Source organism: Protomyctophum bolini (assembly GCF_963924005.1).
Source record: "Protomyctophum bolini genome assembly, chromosome: 16".
NCBI lineage: Eukaryota > Metazoa > Chordata > Actinopteri > Myctophiformes > Myctophidae > Protomyctophum > Protomyctophum bolini.
Genome location: NC_137877.1, coordinates 37,371,248 through 37,383,738, shown reverse-complemented (window position 1 = coordinate 37,383,738; position 12,491 = coordinate 37,371,248).

Genomic DNA, 12,491 nt, shown 5'->3' with positions numbered 1-12,491 from the left:
TAGCAGATCTATAAGCTCTGCTATTTTCAGCATGCAACCAAGTGTAAAATGAGTTGTACTGGATCTCTTGTCCACTATACTGTCAGTACATTTAGTCTCAGTTTTAGTCATCATATAGCTTAGTTTCCATTTAGTTTTCGTCAGTGAAAAAAGGTATAGTCGACGGACATTTTTCGTCTTAGTTTTACTCGACTAAAACAACACTCGTTTATTGGCACCTGTACAGTTGAGTGGGGGGGGGGGGGGGTCTGACCTCACGCTTCCTTCCATGCATATAGTCTGAGTTAGTCTGAGTTAAATGGATAAATGAACACGGGATTTACTGTCCACAGTCCACACCTCCCTCTGTGTCTCTCTTGATTTGTCACATCTGTCCCTCCTTCAATTCGTCCTTTCAGCTCATCATCCCCGCATGCCTCATGTCAACTAAAATCAAAATGTGCTGCCAAAAACAACACTGCTCTCCGATACTAAAGCCTGGGGTTTTACTCCCGACTTCTCTCTCTCTCTCTCTCTCTCTGTGATAATGAAGCCTGGGGTCTCTCTCTCTCTCTCTCTCTCTCTCTCTCTCTCTCTCCTGCCCACTCCCCTCCACTCAGGCTATGGTTGGCTGATTGGTGTAGTATTGGAGGGTAATAAGTGTTGGCTTGGCACAGCGGGGGGGAGCAGAGTGCACTCTGGCCACCGCTAATACCGCTATAGCGTGGCCCACGACCAGCCGTTAGCCTCGAGGACAACAGCACTATAGTTCGCACTATAGTTCCACACCCCCTCAAGCCCCGCTATATCCATAAAACAATTGGCCCTGAAAATATACTTTCCACCATGCAGTGCGCAGTCTGACAAGAGTGGATTTTTTCTTTTTGCCCAAGAGAGCAGGGCAGCGTTTTTCTGTGGTGAAATGCAACCTGTCACACTGAATGTGCTATTGTTCGCTGTTTTGCCGTCCATACAGTATAAAGTGAAGGCAGTGGCATTTTACACACAAAGGAGTATATTTTCTTCCTCAAAGGAAATTACTGTGTGTGTGTGTGTGTGTGCGTGTGTGAGTGATATGAGCAGAAGCCAGATACAGAATGATAATGAGAGTGAAAGCCTCACTCAAAGTGTACCAAGCTTGAAGACTGCCTGCAGCCTGACTGTCAACGTGCGTGGCGTGCGTGTGTGGCGTGCGTGTGTGCGTGGCGTGGCGTGCGTGCGTGCGTGCCAGGATGCATTTCAGCAGTTGGAAGCCTTTATCCTCAAAGCAGCTGAATTGGCATGCTCGTTGCACCCAGCCGTGCTCAGGTACAGAAGCAGGGGTTAGCTGTAGTCAATCAGCGACATGGAGAGAGATCCAGAAATCACAGCCCCCTGTTATGTTCCTTTAGTTTTCATCATTGCACACACTCCTTGCCTTTGGGGACTCATGGCTTGGCAAAGTGGGGATTAAACTATAGGTCCTTGTCCTTCCTCACTCCCTCCCTCTCTCTCACTATCTCTCTCTCCGTCTCTCGGTCTCCGTCTCTCCCTCCCACCCACTGAATTGATCATAATGGTGCCTGCCCCCCCCCCCCCCCACACAGCAGGGAAACTGTGCTAAATGCTTAAAGTCTTCCCCTATCTCCAGAGAAAGTATATGGGCTCTCTTGTCGCCTTTCAGCCTTTTGTTCACCGAACACAAAATACAATTCCAACACACTGGCTCAATAATCCTTTTTGCCACATGTTCATCATGTCCTTGCAATTGCATAACCTCGATCGAGCCTTAACAAAGAAATTGCCTCTTTGTATATGGGTTTGGGGGCGCTATAGTTTAATTCAGCTAAACGAATATTATCACTTCCTCAAACAGACCGTTTATATACTTTATGTCAGTCCAGGGTTATCATTAAAAGCTGCATTTTGTGGTTTATACCCTCTATTGTATTTTACTGTACTGTGTTTTCTGTTTCGGTCTCCTGTTAGTATAATGCACTGGTTCTCAACCTGTGGGCTGGCTGGGGCCCACTGGTGGGATGCGAGGGTATTGCAAGGGGGGCCCTCAAATTATTGACAAATCACAAAGATTTTAACACATTCCCTCCCGTTACACGAGGTGGGACCGTGAGGTCTAAAATTGGTTAAAATAGACTTTTGGGGCAATCAGCTGCCTTATTATTGGCGTAAGACTATATGGACTGTTTTTGTCTCAGTGGCGCAAATAAGGCTCCTTGAGTGACAGGCTGGCTAGCCAATCACGAATAGGTCGCCACTACATCGCGGCCAGAGTAATCTAGTAAGAAAGCGGGGTGGTGCTAACATGGGCCAAAACATTGGAACTATCCCATTGAGATAGAATGAGCACTTCCGCATTCCATTGTTACAATGGGAGTCAACGCTATAGTGTTGTCACTCTCTTACTATATTACTCGGATCGCGACTAGTGCTCTGGGTGATTGACAGGTTGTAAAAAAACCCTGTAAAAAATACACATTGATGAGTTCATGTCATGCGTCGTTATTGTGTTGTTGTTGTTGTTCCTTATCTAATGCTTTACTGTAGATGAGGAGTACATCTTCATGCAGATTGACGTGACCCAATGCCTTGCCTGTACTACAGTAGCCGTTTGGTTTGTCATTAAAAAAATACTGTCATTAAAATTCAAAGCGATCCTCTAATATTCCGCATCACACAATACACACAGAGCGAGAGTGCTTGAAAGGAGCCGTACGGTATATAGACCGTCCTATTGTTGTGTAAATATTGACGTTTCCCCAAACTAGCTTTTCCTCTGAGTATTACCATAAAGATTGCCGCGTTTGAATTTTGATGACGGACGCCTCTGTATAGCCCACACACACACACACACACACACACAGCATGGGATCTTTGTGAGCGTTTTACTGCGTAGATTACTATGCAAACAGTCGCGTAGCCCCCCCCTGGCGAGCCCCCCCCATAGCCCCTCCTGGGAAAGCGGTGTATCATTGATCTCATCTGCGCGGAGGAGGAGAGAGATCCATGGTCTTCCCCCCCTCTGGGCCATGAGGGTTCAGGAACGATGCAGCGCATCATCAAAGCTCAAAGCAACGCGCGTCGTTGTTGTTGCGATGAAGTACATTAAGGCTTCAGCGTTCTGCAGTAAATACACAGAGATAATCCGACCGGCCACTTCTTGTGTTTTATGTACATTTTAATGTACATTGACGGCTGGAAACAGAGAGCGATATTGTCCATCTTGGGCATTTCTGGCCTCATTTTATTGTTGCTTTTTTACGACACGCGAGAGGCTGTGATTCTCTGTTGTTATTTTAACTGTCTCAGTTTTTTATTTTTATTGCTATACAGTACGGTATGTGTTACCACGCACCTGCCATGTGTTTGACATTGCTAATACTATTAGGAATATTCCTGACATACCCGGTATATGAAAAGTATCTGAAATTTGGGGAGCCACGTAAACCTGTCACGTGACAATATAAGGACACATTTAGCAGAGGAGTGAAACCCAGTTACATTTTTATCCCAATCAGGATGGGGACCCCCTTTCTGTGTTTTTAAGCATTATGTTATGCTTTAACTATTGAAAAATAGCAGATCTACAAGCTAATACGAGCTTGTAGGTCTGCTATTTTTGAAAAATGTGACGCAAATCTTTGAATAATATACTTTCCGAGCGAACGATTTTAACTCAAATCTTTGCTTCTGGGGGGGGGGGGGGGGGGTCGGCAGATGGGGGTCAGCACCCCAATACAGATCATTCTGGGGGTCCTGGACATGAAAATGTATGAGCACCACTGACATATAGAAACTTTCAGGATTTTAGAATGGTCCTCAGGTCAAAATGGGTTAAAGGGCTTATGGCTCAATGGGCCTTATATGGCACTCCCCGAAAATATCATTATGATAAGATACGCTGTACATCACGTGGTGTCAGTGAAAACAGTCTGGAAGCCAACGCTGTATATACCATAATGTGCAGTAGAGGAAAAAGTACTCAATTGGTTTCGATTTGCATTCCCAATGTGACACCATCAAAATATTAGCTAATCAGATAGCCAAATTACCCCCTTTTCTTGGATGTCACAGGGTCTTTTAACAAGTGCTGGCGGGCTCTTTCCACTCTGCGATTTCCCATTTGGCAACAGTCTGGCTAATCACATTCATGATAACGCCAGGAAAACGTTTTAATTTCCCTGCCAGTGCCCACGACGGTTCTATATTATCACACACATTTATTGAGCATAAATTGAGGATGGAAGTGATATAGGCTATACTCGCCAGTCATCGCCACCACCAGGCAACCATAATCTTGACTCTTTAACCCATTCTGACCTGAGATCAGATTCATACGAGGTTTCCACTGGACACACACTGGTCTGATGAACCCATTCTCACCTGAGATCAGATTAAAAAAATGTCAGTCGTTCTTCGATTTAAAAAAAATAGCAGACCTACAAGCTCGTAGCGCGCCACTCGGTGGCGCGCTATGAGCTTGTAGATCTGCTATTTTTCAATAGCTAAAGCATTAACATGATAATAACATAACATGCTAACACCAAAATGGGCTCCCGTTCAGAATGTGTTAACTCTGCGGTGCTAACCTGGAGCGTACCTATGTTCCCCAGGTTCTATGTTCCCCACCATGCAAAAAAGGTTCTTTGTTCCCCACTCAGAATAAACCTAAACCAGAAACCTTAACCTAGTAATTTTAGTAGTTCTAGTAAGACTAAAAGTATTTGATCAACTTAGTCTTCAATAGTGTTACTTTTAGTAGCAAATTCTGATCTAAGCTCAGTCTTTGAACAATCCATTAAACTTCATAGGCCTACTTAAACTATCTAGTCTTAGCCAACTAATGCCACAGGACAGGGCAGGGCTGGCATAAAATAAAGTAGGGATGCACCGAAAGGGAAATTCTTGGCCGAAACCGAATACCGAATATAGGAAACAGTTGGCCGAAAACCGAATACCGAATATCCGAATATATTTAATATTATATATATTTTTGCCTACCATTGCTGTCATTGCCGTACCTTAAAGCTACCTGATTTATGGTTATGGCAAAACTTAACTTCAATAATAATCACTGTTATGGGTCCATAAAACATTTATTCGGCCCTTTTGAATGCATTCATTGCATACACTATTCGGTGATATATTTTCTGCCTATTCAGGCCGAAACCGAATAGGCCGAAAATGCTTTTTTAGCCATTTTCTGCCGAATATTTTCTGCGGCCGAATATTCGGTGCATCACTAAAATAAAGTAATAAACAGACTCAGACTCTTCAACAAAGATGGCAAAAACAAACATTCTTTGTTCTGTAGTACTTATACATACAACTGTATGGTACAAAACACTGAGATAAGTGGGGAACATAGAACCCCGCGGGGACTATAACCAGCTCTGTTGGTAACAACAGCTGGAGTGGAGCTAAGCAGGGTTTATGTGTAAGCAAGTGGCAGATGGAGATCCAGGTACGTGTGTGCTTTGAGGGGGGGGGGGGGGGGGGGGATCATATGTCTGCAGTGTAATGCAGCCGTGGTTGGTTTTACTGTGCCTGTGTCTCCATGGATGGATTAACTGGAAAATTGGATTTCATGACTTGATTCCCCATAAGGAGGGCCGGGGCTGATTCCATGTATACTGCATTGACCGCATAAATACAGTATATATACACACACGCTGATTATGTTAGCGTGCTTCCCTTTGCACACAGGACATTTAACCCATTCTGACCTGAGATCAGATTCATACGAGGTTTCCACTGGACACACACTGGTCTGATTAATCCATTCTGACCTGAGATCAGATTCTAGAAAAATGTCAGTCGTTCTTCGATTTTTCAAAAATAGCAGACCTACAAGCTCGTATCGCGCCACTCGGTGGCGCGATATGAGCTTGTAGATCTGCTTTTTTTCAATAGCTAAAGCATAACATGATGCCAACACCAAAATGGGTGCCCGGTCAGAATGGGTTAATCAGCCAATCTAAAGGGCTCGGATGCGGGGAGCACTACTGTAGCGGCAAGTGCACACACACACACACACACACACACACACACACACACACACACACACACGCACACACACACCATTGACTATAGGGGCATGCAGGCTATACGCATAGATGCATTAATGCAAGGCCAGCACATACGTACACGTACACTGTATATGTAACTTAACACACAGGATTTGACCCACAACAACTGTGCTTTCTCTCTTTCCTGCACTCTCTCTCTCTCATACTCTTATATGCACGCACGCACGTACAGATTTGTATCCTCAGAATATAGGTCGTTTCCTTTACGTAAAATAATTGATAAACCGCTAAGTGATAGCGATAGATAGTCATAGTCAGAATCCTTTGGCTATAAAGACATAATATAATACAGATATAAGTCAGGTTTAATTCCGTTTTTGAGTGGTGCAACCACTCCAAGATGTCACAACCTATGTCCCTATGTGTACCAGTAGGGGCAAAAGTGGTGCTGTTGTGCTAGAAACAGAGCGAGAGAGATAGTGTTGCATGCACTGTTGCCTGCTAATTACAGAGAGAGGGAGGGAGAGGTGTCTGTAAAAACGCTAATTCCCCCACACAGTAACTCTGTCACTTTTCGACCGTTTCGGACGCGGGGCGGCTCGCCGGAACCGGGCCGGCAACCTGGGCGCGTTCCTTTGGGTCTGGAAGTTCCGGGGACCCGCCGGGGACCCCCACATGGAGTTGCACCACTCAGTTCACACGGGTGTGATTTTTATGTCATGCTGGCATCGTGTGGCGCTGGATTCGTATACGTTAGATGTTCTGTAGCGCCTCTGTTCTGCTTGGGAGCTTAATGGTCAAATAACTAGTAACTAACTAACTACCTAGCATTTTAAATCACCCTGAAGAAGGCAGTATTATCTGTCCGGACAGTTTTCTTTAAAACCTCATGTCAGTGGCTCTCAAACATTTTCATGTCGAGGACCCCCAAATATGTGTAATTGGCCGCGGACCCCCATCTGAAAATATGTTGTTCCAGGGACCCCCCCCCCCCCCCCCCAAGAAGCAAAGATTTGAGTTAAAAATGTTCGCTCTGAAAGAATATTCAAAGTTTTGCGCCCCATTTTCACGATTTTTCAAAAATAGCAGACCTACAAGCTCGTAGCGCGCCACTCGGAGGCGCGCTACAAGCTTGTAGATCTGCTATTTTTCAATAGCTAAAGCATAACATAATGCTTAAAACATACCAAAAGGGGTTCCCACCCAAAATGGGTTCAACCTTATTATGCATTGGCAGCTATGTGCGGTCATACATCATTTTTTTCACTCACTATTAACTTCCCCGGTTGGCTGCTGGCACCTCACAAGGACCGCTGTGCTGCGCAAAGTGCGCATCCTTTTGCTTATAGCATTTTAAACACATCTAGTCATTGCTTTCGGTGAGTCAACGTTCATTATTTGTGGCTTTGAGTCGAACTGGTACTATATATAATGACTACTGTGGCACACATGCTGGTTTACATGTATAGGCACTCACGCAAACAAACACAGACATATACACATGGTAAAATCCTATGTGTTTGGTTATACATTTGTAAGTAACCAGTTTTCGTCGACTAAAACGAAAAAATGTTCGTCAACTTTTTCCACTGACTTAAACTGAACGGAAACTACATGAAAACTAAGCTATGACGACTAAAACTAAGACTAAATATACTGACAATAAAATGTTAGGAAGGGACTCATTTTACACTTGGTTGCATGCTGAAAATAGCAGATCTACAAGCTCACAACACGTCGCAGCGCAACGCGTTGTGGGCTTGTTGATCGGCTGTTTTCAGCAAGTGAAAATAAAAAACAGCCATTACGACGGCATCAAGGCCCGCCAAAACACATTTTGTCCGACTAAATCAACCGTTAGATTTAGTCGACTAAAATCTTATGACATTTAGTCGACTAAATTGATCTTCAGTGAAAACACTCTTTCAATTGTTTTAAGCGGGGGAAAAAGAACCTTAAACCACTACTAGACCAACACTAAAACATTCCAGGTGACTAAAATGTGACTAAAACTAAGTGAAAACTATTCAAGGAGACTATGACTAAAACTAAAAATAGAAATTTGACTGCCAAAAACAACACTGTTTGTAACACAGAGACCACCACATTTAGATTTGACCGTGTACTGCATGTGTACACACTACACACCCATCCACGCATGCACACTTTAATGTGCATGATGCATGCATCGCTTGTCACGACTGAGTGAAGCAGCATTTTTGCCGAGGAATGTGGGCCAGTTCCCATTATACTGCTTCCCAGGATCTGGGAAGTGGGGTTTTTCTTTTATATATTTATTTTACAACCCAGTACAGTATACTGTACAGTAGGCTATACTACTTTGTCAACACAATTAAAATGCTAAACCTTTTTTTTTACGAGGTTACGACGTGTGTGTTGTCTGACTGTGTGTTTGTATCCATACCAGTCCAGGGATAATCTCAGCCGTGGTGTCCGAATTTCTCCTATAGAGCGCCGAAGTCCTGACGTCACTCGCGCATCCCCCTGGTTCACACGGAAGTCATTTCCCTATGGAGAATAACACGGTGGTCATCTTAAAATCGTTTCATATAAGCATTGTGGTCTAAAAAATAAACAAGCTGTCTCTGCGTCATTGTCAGGGAGCTGTCTCTGTATATCGTTTGCGACAGTCAAGTCACTCATATTGTCACGGTGTGTGTCAGGTTGAGCACCCAGATGCAGAACAAGCATGAGGCAGGCAGGTAAAGTCCAGTATTTATTAGACAAAGAACACTTAACAGCTTACATGAGGACGAGGCAACAGCAGGACAAAACAGCTAGGAACACACAGTAACATCAAACTTGGATCTGGCAGTGTGAGAGCAGAATGAGTCCAGCATTTATAGACTCACTACAGGCTGATAGTGAAGCAAACACAGGTGAGTGTCATCAGGCTAATGAGAGAACGGAGACAGGTGTGTAACAGGGGATGAGGTGAGACAAGACAGGCAACAACTAGGCAAAACAGGAAACACCAAGACATCACTACAAAATAAGGGTATACAGTACACAGTTCCAGTAAGATCATATAACACATAATGATACAGTCTGTTTCTAGCGAAAATGTAGCTAATTCAGCAGCAGTAGCAATAGCGTTTTCTTTCAGTCAGTTGATTCTTCATATCCATATGAGTGAAACGGCTGGGATGACATGTTTATTTTTCAATCACAGTTCTTATATGAGGCGATCTAAAATCCTCCCTATGGGGATTACAATACAAATAAAACGTACATGAACCCGTGCTTTTGACGTTCAGACTTCAGTGCTCCATTCGCGCTGCCAGTAGGCATACAAAGTACCTCCGTGTATAGATTTAGTAACATTATGTTTTATATAATCGACTTAAATTTTTATAATGGAAGTAAATGGCAGTCAGTATCAAGCTGATGGATAGCATGAAGGCCAATATTACCCTGTCTTGTTTATTTATTTATTATGATGTATTATTATTACATGGCTTGGAATTCTGCTCTTCAGCTGGATTCTGATTGGTCAATCGCCTAATTCAGAGGTCTGTTATTTCTTGATAACAGACCTAATCAAACCCTCGGAGCATGCACCTGCTGCGCCCCGCTTGATTTACTGCTGTTTCCAACATGACGGCCATGTAAACAATTTTACAATTTTACAATTTAAGGCATTTATCAGACACTCTTACGAACATAAGTGCTATGACTACATAAAATGCAATTCTAGTGCTGTCTACGTAACATGCTATGTTGGGCACTATGGGGTCACGCATTAAAAGTAAATTAATCCACAAAACTAACGTCATTTGTATTGTTGACCTATTTCTAAAATATGAGCGCAACTTTCGTTCATTTTCTTACCCCTCTATCACACGGAACTATGTTTTTTGTGTCCATATCACTACGCCCCCAAAAAGCAGTTCCATGTGATGGAGGGGTCAAAGTTGGAATGAAAGTTGCGCTAATATTTTAGAAATGGATCAACAATACAAACGACGTTATCGTTTTGTGGATTCATTTACTTTGAATGTGTGACCCCATGCAGTGCCCCCCCCCCTCACAAAATGACCGGAATATTTCACCAAAACCAGAGCAGAACTCCCACCAGCAGGCACTATCCCAACCAATACAGTTGCAACCACTATATATAATGGCAAGTATTTCATACAGCTTAATTAAAAAAAATGTCTATGCCCTGAACTATCCCTTTAAGAATAACCCAATTGACCCATGCAGGCATGGGACAATCACACAGACACACAGTTAACAGAGTAAATATATGTCAGTGCTTGAGCCTCTGGCTTGTTTCCTTTTATATGTGTCACTTGTTCCCATTGTACATCCAATCCATTGTACCACACACACACACACACACACACACACACACACACACACACACACACACACACACACACACACACACCACTGTGTGCACCAAACCCAGCAACCCATCACTCAATCGATTGTCTCTCTCTCTCTCTCCCTCCTGGCCATGAAGCCATAAAAAGGACGCCATTGTATATCCCACAACATGAGCCCCTGTGGTTGCCGAGCAATTGGGCCCCAGATAGACCAACCAACCGGTACAAGACATTTTTACGACGTCCACTTTTAAGGTATCGCACGCACTATACCACCAATAACACAACACACACACACACACGCACAAACCTCCCTCCATAAGCAAACATTTAGCTCTTGTCAGGCCGTTTATAGACAATGCATTGTTCCTCCCAGGGGGACAGTAATAGCCTTTGTGCGACCGCGACGTGTGACAGAATGGAACGGGAAAGGGAGGTCTCCATTATATACGCTACCAGTATACGCATCCTCTGCTCGTCGTAAACACTTTCATTCTCTCCAGTCTGCTTCCCTCCCGAGTGTAACCCCAGACATATAAGTCATGTGACCTGCCGTCGTGCACACATAAGACATCAAAGGGCCCCCATGCCCTTTTATTTTACCCATTCTGTAAAACAACTGCCCCTTTCCAGAACCACGAATGCATAGCGTTTACTGTGATGGTGAAAGAAATGCAAAATGCCACTCCTTTCCTTCCATGCCATTCCGGAAAGGCAGCGTTCAGGAGAATTGCTTTTTTTTCCCCCCCTCCGAAGTCTCCTGAACTTGGAACACAGTATTTTGCGCTGAACAAATGTGTTTAGAATGTCGTTACGTCGCATCTCTACTAGGTAAAGAGTGCTGGGGTTGCAACCCCCGGAAATAGCTGATCTACAAGCTCACAGACCGCCCGTTGTAACTGATCCAGGGTCAGAACTGGACTCACTATATATAAAGCAAAAGGATGCACAGCACAGCGGTCCTTGTGAGGTGCCAGCCAGCCAACCGGGGGAAAGTTAATACTATATGAGTGAAACAAATGTATAGCCGCACACTCATAGCTGCCAATGCGTAATAATGAGGTTTAATGAGGACACAGAGAGACACCGACATTTCGGGACGGATAAATACTGCCTTCTTCATGGGGTGAAGAAGGCAGATATATAGTCCAGAACTGGACAAACACACACGCACAGGCACACACACACACACACACATACACACACGCATAGTCGCATACTGTACACATATATTTTCGTTTCGTGGTGTCTTCCTTGCCTGAGTCATGGTGGGGCGCCGTGCTAAATATAGCAAAAAAAAGTGAGGGCATGGCGAGTTCTTTTTGAGAGCCGCCGCCCGGCCCACCCACCCAAATACTCTGTCTCTCTGTCTCTCTCTCTCTCTCTCCCTCTCTCTCTCTGTTAAAGGCTGAGGCAGAGTGAAGACTTGATTAATTATTGAGGCAATCCGAAGCCCTCGTAAATTATGTAGGCACGTGGGGCCGAACGGAGTGGGCGGGGCAACGGATGGACGCCGGTCGGGCCCTCTGTGTCATCATCACTCATCATGGCCACCTGGACCTCTGTGTGGCGCACACACACACACACACACACACACACACACACGCACACACACACACACACACACACACACAGTGATTTTTATGATTTATTTATTTTTAACCCTGATCCTTGAAGCAAAAAAAATTGCAGATCTACAAGCTCACAATGTGTCACGCAGCGAAGCATTTTGAGCTTGCAGATCGGCTATATTTTCGTTGCTTGGCACTGCAAGCACGCACGCGCACACACACACACGCACGCACACACGCACGCACACACACACACACACACACACACACACACACACACACACACACACGCTACAGTATACTCCGGTATAGCTGCTATGCCTTCTGATCAGTCTCTTTATATCTTGGCACCCAGCAGTGTTCATAGACGAGTGTTTTCTCTAATAGACCTGCCTATGTCTGCATTAGACCCAGCGATAAACATGACACGTCCTCTATACCGTTGTCATAACTTCAGTAGTGCAATTATTAACGAACCGCTTGGTGGTTCTCAAAAGGGACAGATTTGGCATCAAATCGTAATGCTTTGAACTATGTACATATAGTCACTATACTCTATAGGG